This window comes from Ascaphus truei, unplaced genomic scaffold (genome assembly GCF_040206685.1).
Source record: "Ascaphus truei isolate aAscTru1 unplaced genomic scaffold, aAscTru1.hap1 HAP1_SCAFFOLD_154, whole genome shotgun sequence".
NCBI classification, from domain to species: domain Eukaryota; kingdom Metazoa; phylum Chordata; class Amphibia; order Anura; family Ascaphidae; genus Ascaphus; species Ascaphus truei.
Genome location: NW_027454428.1, coordinates 21686 through 33795, shown reverse-complemented (window position 1 = coordinate 33795; position 12110 = coordinate 21686).

Genomic DNA, 12110 nt, shown 5'->3' with positions numbered 1-12110 from the left:
GAAGCAGGGCATTCTGGCAGCCAAGTGGCTTGACCTTTATTAGTGATCCTGGTTACCCCCTCTCGGAACCACAGACTTCGAAATCGCCAGCTCATATACAGTGCATAAAATATATTTAAATATATACCCTAATACACCATTTTAATAAAAAATATCACAAAATTCTTCTAAGTCCCCCGGAAAGAGTGAAAGATGCGCACGTTCATTTTCAGAGCTCCTAGACGTTCCTATAAGAAGTTAGCCAAAAAGTAGCTTCGAAAAACGCTTAGGTTAAGTTTGAGAGTTGCTTCTAATGTACCAAAGCTGGACTTAGACATAATTTCACTCTCACAACATTATGGCTGGTTGGAGACAGTCCGAACCACAAGTACCGGGTCCATGGTTCTGGGCGTATACTGGGGGGACGGGGACGACTCCCATTAACCCCTGACTATACCGGGGATACGCTTATCACAATGCCTTTCTGGTCTGTGCTGAAGCAGGGCATTCTGGCAGCCAAGTGGCTTGACTTTTATTAGTGAGCCTGGTTACCCCCTCTCGGAACCACAGACTTAGAAATCGCCAGCTCATATACAGTGCATAAAATATATTTAAATATATACCCTAATACATCATTTTAATAAAAAATATCACAAAATTCTTCTAAGTCCCTCGCAAAGAGTGAAAGATGCGCACGTTCATTTTCAGAGCTCCTAGACGTTCCTATAAGAAGTTAGCCAAAAAGTAGCTTCGAAAAACGCTTAGGTTAAGTTTGAGAGTTGCTTCTAATGTACCAAAGCTGGACTTAGACATAATTTCACTCTCACAACATTATGGCTGGTTGGAGACAGTCCGAACCACAAGTACCGGGTCCATGGTTCTGGGCGTATACTGGGGGGACGGGGACGACTCCCATTAACCCCTGACTATACCGGGGATACGCTTATCACAATGCCTTTCTGGTCTGTGCTGAAGCAGGACATTCTGGCAGCCAAGTGGCTTGACCTTTATTAGTGAGCCTGATTACCCCCTCTCGGAACCACAGACTTAGAAATCGCCAGCTCATATACAGTGCATAAAATATATTTAAATATATACCCTTATACACCATTTTAATAAAAAATATCACAAAATTCTTCTAAGTCCCTCGGGAAGAGTGAAAGATGCGCACGTTCATTTTCAGAGCTGCTAGACCTTCCTATAAGAAGTTAGCCAAAAAGTAGCTTCGAAAAACGCTTAGGTTAAGTTTGAGAGTTGCTTCTAATGTACCAAAGCTGGACTTAGACATAATTTCACTCTCACAACATTATGGCTGGTTGGAGACAGTCCGAACCACAAGTACCGGGTCCATGGTTCTGGGCGTATACTGGGGGGACGGGGGGGACTCCCATTAACCCCTGACTATACCGGGGATACGCTTATCACAATGCCTTTCTGGTCTGTGCTGAAGCAGGGCATTCTGGCAGCCAAGTGGCTTGACCTTTATTAGTGATCCTGGTTACCCCCTCTCGGAACCACAGACTTCGAAATCGCCAGCTCATATACAGTGCATAAAATATATTTAAATATATACCCTAATACACCATTTCAATAAAAAATATCACAAAATTATTCTACAGTAAGTCCCTCGGGAAGAGTGAAAGATGCGCACGTTCATTTTCAGAGCTCCTAGACCTTCCTATAAGAAGTTAGCCAAAAAGTAGCTTCGAAAAACGCTTAGGTTAAGTTTGAGAGTTGCTTCTAATGTACCAAAGCTGGACTTAGACATAATTTCACTCTCACAACATTATGGCTGGTTGGAGACAGTCCGAACCACAAGTACCGGGTCCATGGTTCTGGGCGTATACTGGGGGGACGGGGACGACTCCCATTAACCCCTGACTATACCGGGGATACGCTTATCACAATGCCTTTCTGGTCTGTGCTGAAGCAGGGCATTCTGGCAGCCAAGTGGCTTGACCTTTATTAGTGATCCTGGTTACCCCCTCTCGGAACCACAGACTTCGAAATCGCCAGCTCATATACAGTGCATAAAATATATTTAAATATATACCCTAATACACCATTTTAATAAAAAATATCACAAAATTCTTCTAAGTCCCTCGGAAAGAGTGAAAGATGCGCACGTTCATTTTCAGAGCTCCTAGACGTTCCTATAAGAAGTTAGCCAAAAAGTAGCTTCGAAAAACGCTTAGGTTAAGTTTGAGAGTTGCTTCTAATGTACCAAAGCTGGACTTAGACATAATTTCACTCTCACAACATTATGGCTGGTTGGAGACAGTCCGAACCACAAGTACCGGGTCCATGGTTCTGGGCGTATACTGGGGGGACGGGGACGACTCCCATTAACCCCTGACTATACCGGGGATACGCTTATCACAATGCCTTTCTGGTCTGTGCTGAAGCAGGGCATTCTGGCAGCCAAGTGGCTTGACTTTTATTAGTGAGCCTGGTTACCCCCTCTCGGAACCACAGACTTAGAAATCGCCAGCTCATATACAGTGCATAAAATATATTTAAATATATACCCTAATACATCATTTTAATAAAAAATATCACAAAATTCTTCTAAGTCCCTCGCAAAGAGTGAAAGATGCGCACGTTCATTTTCAGAGCTCCTAGACGTTCCTATAAGAAGTTAGCCAAAAAGTAGCTTCGAAAAACGCTTAGGTTAAGTTTGAGAGTTGCTTCTAATGTACCAAAGCTGGACTTAGACATAATTTCACTCTCACAACATTATGGCTGGTTGGAGACAGTCCGAACCACAAGTACCGGGTCCATGGTTCTGGGCGTATACTGGGGGGACGGGGACGACTCCCATTAACCCCTGACTATACCGGGGATACGCTTATCACAATGCCTTTCTGGTCTGTGCTGAAGCAGGGCATTCTGGCAGCCAAGTGGCTTGACCTTTATTAGTGAGCCTGGTTACCCCCTCTCGGAACCACAGACTTAGAAATCGCCAGCTCATATACAGTGCATAAAATATATTTAAATATATACCCTAATACACCATTTTAATAAAAAATATCACAAAATGATTCTAAGTCCCTCGGGAAGAGTAAAAGATGCGCACGTTCATTTTCAGAGCTCCTAGACCTTCCTATAAGAAGTTAGCCAAAAAGTAGCTTCGAAAAACGCTTAGGTTAAGTTTGAGAGTTGCTTCTAATGTACCAAAGCTGGACTTAGACATAATTTCACTCTCACAACATTATGGCTGGTTGGAGACAGTCCGAACCACAAGTACCGGGTCCATGGTTCTGGGCGTATACTGGGGGGACGGGGACGACTCCCATTAACCCCTGACTATACCGGGGATACGCTTATCACAATGCCTTTCTGGTCTGTGCTGAAGCAGGGCATTCTGGCAGCCAAGTGGCTTGACATTTATTAGTGATCCTGGTTACCCCCTCTCGGAACCACAGACTTAGAAATCGCCAGCTCATATACAGTGCATAAAATATATTTAAATATATACCCTAATACACCATTTTAATAAAAAATATCACAAAATTATTCTAAGTCCCTCGGGAAGAGTGAAAGATGCGCACGTTCATTTTCAGAGCTCCTAGACCTTCCTATAAGAAGTTAGCCAAAAAGTAGCTTCGAAAAACGCTTAGGTTAAGTTTGAGAGTTGCTTCTAATGTACCAAAGCTGGACATAGACATAATTTCACTCTCACAACATTATGGCTGGTTGGAGACAGTCCGAACCACAAGTACCGGGTCCATGGTTCTGGGCGTATACTGGGGGGACGGGGACGACTCCCATTAACCCCTGACTATACCGGGGATACGCTTATCACAATGCCTTTCTGGTCTGTGCTGAAGCAGGGCATTCTGGCAGCCAAGTGGCTTGACTTTTATTAGTGATCCTGGTTACCCCCTCTCGGAACCACAGACTTAGAAATCGCCAGCTCATATACAGTGCATAAAATATATTTAAATATATACCCTAATACACCATTTTAATAAAAAATATCACAAAATTATTCTAAGTCCCTCGGAAAGAGTGAAAGATGCGCACGTTCATTTTCAGAGCTCCTAGACGTTCCTATAAGAAGTTAGCCAAAAAGTAGCTTCGAAAAACGCTTAGGTTAAGTTTGAGAGTTGCTTCTAATGTACCAAAGCTGGACTTAGACATAATTTCACTCTCACAACATTATGGCTGGTTGGAGACAGTCCGAACCACAAGTACCGGGTCCATGGTTCTGGGCGTATACTGGGGGGACGGGGACGACTCCCATTAACCCCTGACTAAACCAGGGATACGCTTATCACAATGCCTTTCTGGTCTGTGCTGAAGCAGGGCATTCTGGCAGCCAAGTGGCTTGACATTTATTAGTGATCCTGGTTACCCCCTCTCGGAACCACAGACTTAGAAATCGCCAGCTCATATACAGTGCATAAAATATATTTAAATATATACCCTAATACACCATTTTAATAAAAAATATCACAAAATTATTCTAAGTCCCTCGGGAAGAGTGAAAGATGCGCACGTTCATTTTCAGAGCTCCTAGACCTTCCTATAAGAAGTTAGCCAAAAAGTAGCTTCGAAAAACGCTTAGGTTAAGTTTGAGAGTTGCTTCTAATGTACCAAAGCTGGACATAGACATAATTTCACTCTCACAACATTATGGCTGGTTGGAGACAGTCCGAACCACAAGTACCGGGTCCATGGTTCTGGGCGTATACTGGGGGGACGGGGACGACTCCCATTAACCCCTGACTATACCGGGGATACGCTTATCACAATGCCTTTCTGGTCTGTGCTGAAGCAGGGCATTCTGGCAGCCAAGTGGCTTGACTTTTATTAGTGATCCTGGTTACCCCCTCTCGGAACCACAGACTTAGAAATCGCCAGCTCATATACAGTGCATAAAATATATTTAAATATATACCCTAATACACCATTTTAATAAAAAATATCACAAAATTATTCTAAGTCCCTCGGAAAGAGTGAAAGATGCGCACGTTCATTTTCAGAGCTCCTAGACGTTCCTATAAGAAGTTAGCCAAAAAGTAGCTTCGAAAAACGCTTAGGTTAAGTTTGAGAGTTGCTTCTAATGTACCAAAGCTGGACTTAGACATAATTTCACTCTCACAACATTATGGCTGGTTGGAGACAGTCCGAACCACAAGTACCGGGTCCATGGTTCTGGGCGTATACTGGGGGGACGGGGACGACTCCCATTAACCCCTGACTAAACCAGGGATACGCTTATCACAATGCCTTTCTGGTCTGTGCTGAAGCAGGGCATTCTGGCAGCCAAGTGGCTTGACCTTTATTAGTGATCCTGGTTACCCCCTCTCGGAACCACAGACTTAGAAATCGCCAGCTCATATACAGTGCATAAAATATATTTAAATATATACCCTAATACACCATTTCAATAAAAAATATCACAAAATTATTCTACAGTAAGTCCCTCGGGAAGAGTGAAAGATGCGCACGTTCATTTTCAGAGCTCCTAGACCTTCCTATAAGAAGTTAGCCAAAAAGTAGCTTCGAAAAACGCTTAGGTTAAGTTTGAGAGTTGCTTCTAATGTACCAAAGCTGGACTTAGACATAATTTCACTCTCACAACATTATGGCTGGTTGGAGACAGTCCGAACCACAAGTACCGGGTCCATGGTTCTGGGCGTATACTGGGGGGACGGGGACGACTCCCATTAACCCCTGATTATACCGGGGATACGCTTATCACAATGCCTTTCTGGTCTGTGCTGAAGCAGGGCATTCTGGCAGCCAAGTGGCTTGACCTTTATTAGTGATCCTGGTTACCCCCTCTCGGAACCACAGACTTCGAAATCGCCAGCTCATATACAGTGCATAAAATATATTTAAATATATACCCTAATACACCATTTTAATAACAAATATCACAAAATTCTTCTAAGTCCCTCGGAAAGAGTGAAAGATGCGCACATTCATTTTCAGAGCTCCTAGACGTTCCTATAAGAAGTTAGCCAAAAAGTAGCTTCGAAAAACGCTTAGGTTAAGTTTGAGAGTTGCTTCTAATGTACCAAAGCTGGACATAGACATAATTTCACTCTCACAACATTATGGCTGGTTGGAGACAGTCCGAACCACAAGTACCGGGTCCATGGTTCTGGGCGTATACTGGGGGGACGGGGACGACTCCCATTAACCCCTGACTATACCGGGGATACGCTTATCACAATGCCTTTCTGGTCTGTGCTGAAGCAGGGCATTCTGGCAGCCAAGTGGCTTGACTTTTATTAGTGATCCTGGTTACCCCCTCTCGGAACCACAGACTTAGAAATCGCCAGCTCATATACAGTGCATAAAATATATTTAAATATATACCCTAATACACCATTTTAATAAAAAATATCACAAAATGATTCTAAGTCCCTCGGGAAGAGTAAAAGATGCGCACGTTCATTTTCAGAGCTCCTAGACCTTCCTATAAGAAGTTAGCCAAAAAGTAGCTTCGAAAAACGCTTAGGTTAAGTTTGAGAGTTGCTTCTAATGTACCAAAGCTGGACTTAGACATAATTTCACTCTCACAACATTATGGCTGGTAGGAGACAGTCCGAACCACAAGTACCGGGTCCATGGTTCTGGGCGTATACTGGGGGGACGGGGACGACTCCCATTAACCCCTGACTATACCGGGGATACGCTTATCACAATGCCTTTCTGGTCTGTGCTGAAGCAGGGCATTCTGGCAGCCAAGTGGCTTGACATTTATTAGTGATCCTGGTTACCCCCTCTCGGAACCACAGACTTAGAAATCGCCAGCTCATATACAGTGCATAAAATATATTTAAATATATACCCTAATACACCATTTTAATAAAAAATATCACAAAATTATTCTAAGTCCCTCGGGAAGAGTGAAAGATGCGCACGTTCATTTTCAGAGCTCCTAGACCTTCCTATAAGAAGTTAGCCAAAAAGTAGCTTCGAAAAACGCTTAGGTTAAGTTTGAGAGTTGCTTCTAATGTACCAAAGCTGGACATAGACATAATTTCACTCTCACAACATTATGGCTGGTTGGAGACAGTCCGAACCACAAGTACCGGGTCCATGGTTCTGGGCGTATACTGGGGGGACGGGGACGACTCCCATTAACCCCTGACTATACCGGGGATACGCTTATCACAATGCCTTTCTGGTCTGTGCTGAAGCAGGGCATTCTGGCAGCCAAGTGGCTTGACTTTTATTAGTGATCCTGGTTACCCCCTCTCGGAACCACAGACTTAGAAATCGCCAGCTCATATACAGTGCATAAAATATATTTAAATATATACCCTAATACACCATTTTAATAAAAAATATCACAAAATTCTTCTAAGTCCCTCGGAAAGAGTGAAAGATGCGCACGTTCATTTTCAGAGCTCCTAGACGTTCCTATAAGAAGTTAGCCAAAAAGTAGCTTCGAAAAACGCTTAGGTTAAGTTTGAGAGTTGCTTCTAATGTACCAAAGCTGGACTTAGACATAATTTCACTCTCACAACATTATGGCTGGTTGGAGACAGTCCGAACCACAAGTACCGGGTCCATGGTTCTGGGCGTATACTGGGGGGACGGGGACGACTCCCATTAACCCCTGACTAAACCAGGGATACGCTTATCACAATGCCTTTCTGGTCTGTGCTGAAGCAGGGCATTCTGGCAGCCAAGTGGCTTGACCTTTATTAGTGATCCTGGTTACCCCCTCTCGGAACCACAGACTTAGAAATCGCCAGCTCATATACAGTGCATAAAATATATTTAAATATATACCCTAATACACCATTTCAATAAAAAATATCACAAAATTATTCTACAGTAAGTCCCTCGGGAAGAGTGAAAGATGCGCACGTTCATTTTCAGAGCTCCTAGACCTTCCTATAAGAAGTTAGCCAAAAAGTAGCTTCGAAAAACGCTTAGGTTAAGTTTGAGAGTTGCTTCTAATGTACCAAAGCTGGACTTAGACATAATTTCACTCTCACAACATTATGGCTGGTTGGAGACAGTCCGAACCACAAGTACCGGGTCCATGGTTCTGGGCGTATACTGGGGGGACGGGGACGACTCCCATTAACCCCTGATTATACCGGGGATACGCTTATCACAATGCCTTTCTGGTCTGTGCTGAAGCAGGGCATTCTGGCAGCCAAGTGGCTTGACCTTTATTAGTGATCCTGGTTACCCCCTCTCGGAACCACAGACTTCGAAATCGCCAGCTCATATACAGTGCATAAAATATATTTAAATATATACCCTAATACACCATTTTAATAACAAATATCACAAAATTCTTCTAAGTCCCTCGGAAAGAGTGAAAGATGCGCACATTCATTTTCAGAGCTCCTAGACGTTCCTATAAGAAGTTAGCCAAAAAGTAGCTTCGAAAAACGCTTAGGTTAAGTTTGAGAGTTGCTTCTAATGTACCAAAGCTGGACATAGACATAATTTCACTCTCACAACATTATGGCTGGTTGGAGACAGTCCGAACCACAAGTACCGGGTCCATGGTTCTGGGCGTATACTGGGGGGACGGGGACGACTCCCATTAACCCCTGACTATACCGGGGATACGCTTATCACAATGCCTTTCTGGTCTGTGCTGAAGCAGGGCATTCTGGCAGCCAAGTGGCTTGACTTTTATTAGTGATCCTGGTTACCCCCTCTCGGAACCACAGACTTAGAAATCGCCAGCTCATATACAGTGCATAAAATATATTTAAATATATACCCTAATACACCATTTTAATAAAAAATATCACAAAATGATTCTAAGTCCCTCGGGAAGAGTAAAAGATGCGCACGTTCATTTTCAGAGCTCCTAGACCTTCCTATAAGAAGTTAGCCAAAAAGTAGCTTCGAAAAACGCTTAGGTTAAGTTTGAGAGTTGCTTCTAATGTACCAAAGCTGGACTTAGACATAATTTCACTCTCACAACATTATGGCTGGTTGGAGACAGTCCGAACCACAAGTACCGGGTCCATGGTTCTGGGCGTATACTGGGGGGACGGGGACGACTCCCATTAACCCCTGACTATACCGGGGATACGCTTATCACAATGCCTTTCTGGTCTGTGCTGAAGCAGGGCATTCTGGCAGCCAAGTGGCTTGACATTTATTAGTGATCCTGGTTACCCCCTCTCGGAACCACAGACTTAGAAATCGCCAGCTCATATACAGTGCATAAAATATATTTAAATATATACCCTAATACACCATTTTAATAAAAAATATCACAAAATTATTCTAAGTCCCTCGGGAAGAGTGAAAGATGCGCACGTTCATTTTCAGAGCTCCTAGACCTTCCTATAAGAAGTTAGCCAAAAAGTAGCTTCGAAAAACGCTTAGGTTAAGTTTGAGAGTTGCTTCTAATGTACCAAAGCTGGACATAGACATAATTTCACTCTCACAACATTATGGCTGGTTGGAGACAGTCCGAACCACAAGTACCGGGTCCATGGTTCTGGGCGTATACTGGGGGGACGGGGACGACTCCCATTAACCCCTGACTATACCGGGGATACGCTTATCACAATGCCTTTCTGGTCTGTGCTGAAGCAGGGCATTCTGGCAGCCAAGTGGCTTGACTTTTATTAGTGATCCTGGTTACCCCCTCTCGGAACCACAGACTTAGAAATCGCCAGCTCATATACAGTGCATAAAATATATTTAAATATATACCCTAATACACCATTTTAATAAAAAATATCACAAAATTATTCTAAGTCCCTCGGAAAGAGTGAAAGATGCGCACGTTCATTTTCAGAGCTCCTAGACGTTCCTATAAGAAGTTAGCCAAAAAGTAGCTTCGAAAAACGCTTAGGTTAAGTTTGAGAGTTGCTTCTAATGTACCAAAGCTGGACTTAGACATAATTTCACTCTCACAACATTATGGCTGGTTGGAGACAGTCCGAACCACAAGTACCGGGTCCATGGTTCTGGGCGTATACTGGGGGGACGGGGACGACTCCCATTAACCCCTGACTAAACCAGGGATACGCTTATCACAATGCCTTTCTGGTCTGTGCTGAAGCAGGGCATTCTGGCAGCCAAGTGGCTTGACCTTTATTAGTGATCCTGGTTACCCCCTCTCGGAACCACAGACTTAGAAATCGCCAGCTCATATACAGTGCATAAAATATATTTAAATATATACCCTAATACACCATTTCAATAAAAAATATCACAAAATTATTCTACAGTAAGTCCCTCGGGAAGAGTGAAAGATGCGCACGTTCATTTTCAGAGCTCCTAGACCTTCCTATAAGAAGTTAGCCAAAAAGTAGCTTCGAAAAACGCTTAGGTTAAGTTTGAGAGTTGCTTCTAATGTACCAAAGCTGGACTTAGACATAATTTCACTCTCACAACATTATGGCTGGTTGGAGACAGTCCGAACCACAAGTACCGGGTCCATGGTTCTGGGCGTATACTGGGGGGACGGGGACGACTCCCATTAACCCCTGATTATACCGGGGATACGCTTATCACAATGCCTTTCTGGTCTGTGCTGAAGCAGGGCATTCTGGCAGCCAAGTGGCTTGACCTTTATTAGTGATCCTGGTTACCCCCTCTCGGAACCACAGACTTCGAAATCGCCAGCTCATATACAGTGCATAAAATATATTTAAATATATACCCTAATACACCATTTTAATAACAAATATCACAAAATTCTTCTAAGTCCCTCGGAAAGAGTGAAAGATGCGCACATTCATTTTCAGAGCTCCTAGACGTTCCTATAAGAAGTTAGCCAAAAAGTAGCTTCGAAAAACGCTTAGGTTAAGTTTGAGAGTTGCTTCTAATGTACCAAAGCTGGACATAGACATAATTTCACTCTCACAACATTATGGCTGGTTGGAGACAGTCCGAACCACAAGTACCGGGTCCATGGTTCTGGGCGTATACTGGGGGGACGGGGACGACTCCCATTAACCCCTGACTATACCGGGGATACGCTTATCACAATGCCTTTCTGGTCTGTGCTGAAGCAGGGCATTCTGGCAGCCAAGTGGCTTGACCTTTATTAGTGATCCTGGTTACCCCCTCTCGGAACCACAGACTTAGAAATCGCCAGCTCATATACAGTGCATAAAATATATTTAAATATATACCCTAATACACCATTTCAATAAAAAATATCACAAAATTATTCTACAGTAAGTCCCTCGGGAAGAGTGAAAGATGCGCACGTTCATTTTCAGAGCTCCTAGACCTTCCTATAAGAAGTTAGCCAAAAAGTAGCTTCGAAAAACGCTTAGGTTAAGTTTGAGAGTTGCTTCTAATGTACCAAAGCTGGACTTAGACATAATTTCACTCTCACAACATTATGGCTGGTTGGAGACAGTCCGAACCACAAGTACCGGGTCCATGGTTCTGGGCGTATACTGGGGGGACGGGGACGACTCCCATTAACCCCTGACTATACCGGGGATACGCTTATCACAATGGATTTCTGGTCTGTGCTGAAGCAGGGCATTCTGGCAGCCAAGTGGCTTGACCTTTATTAGTGATCCTGGTTACCCCCTCTCGGAACCACAGACTTCGAAATCGCCAGCTCATATACAGTGCATAAAATATATTTAAATATATACCCTAATACACCATTTTAATAACAAATATCACAAAATTCTTCTAAGTCCCTCGGAAAGAGTGAAAGATGCGCACGTTCATTTTCAGAGCTCCTAGACGTTCCTATAAGAAGTTAGCCAAAAAGTAGCTTCGAAAAACGCTTAGGTTAAGTTTGAGAGTTGCTTCTAATGTACCAAAGCTGGACTTAGACATAATTTCACTCTCACAACATTATGGCTGGTTGGAGACAGTCCGAACCACAAGTACCGGGTCCATGGTTCTGGGCGTATACTGGGGGGACAGGGACGACTCCCATTAACCCCTGACTATACCGGGGATACGCTTATCACAATGCCTTTCTGGTCTGTGCTGAAGCAGGGCATTCTGGCAGCCAAGTGGCTTGACTTTTATTAGTGATCCTGGTTACCCCCTCTCGGAACCACAAACTTAGAAATCGCCAGCTCATATACAGTGCATAAAATATATTTAAATATATACCCTAATACACCATTTTAATAAAAAATATCACAAAATTCTTCTAAGTCCCTCGGGAAGAGTGAAAGATGCGCACGTTCATTTTC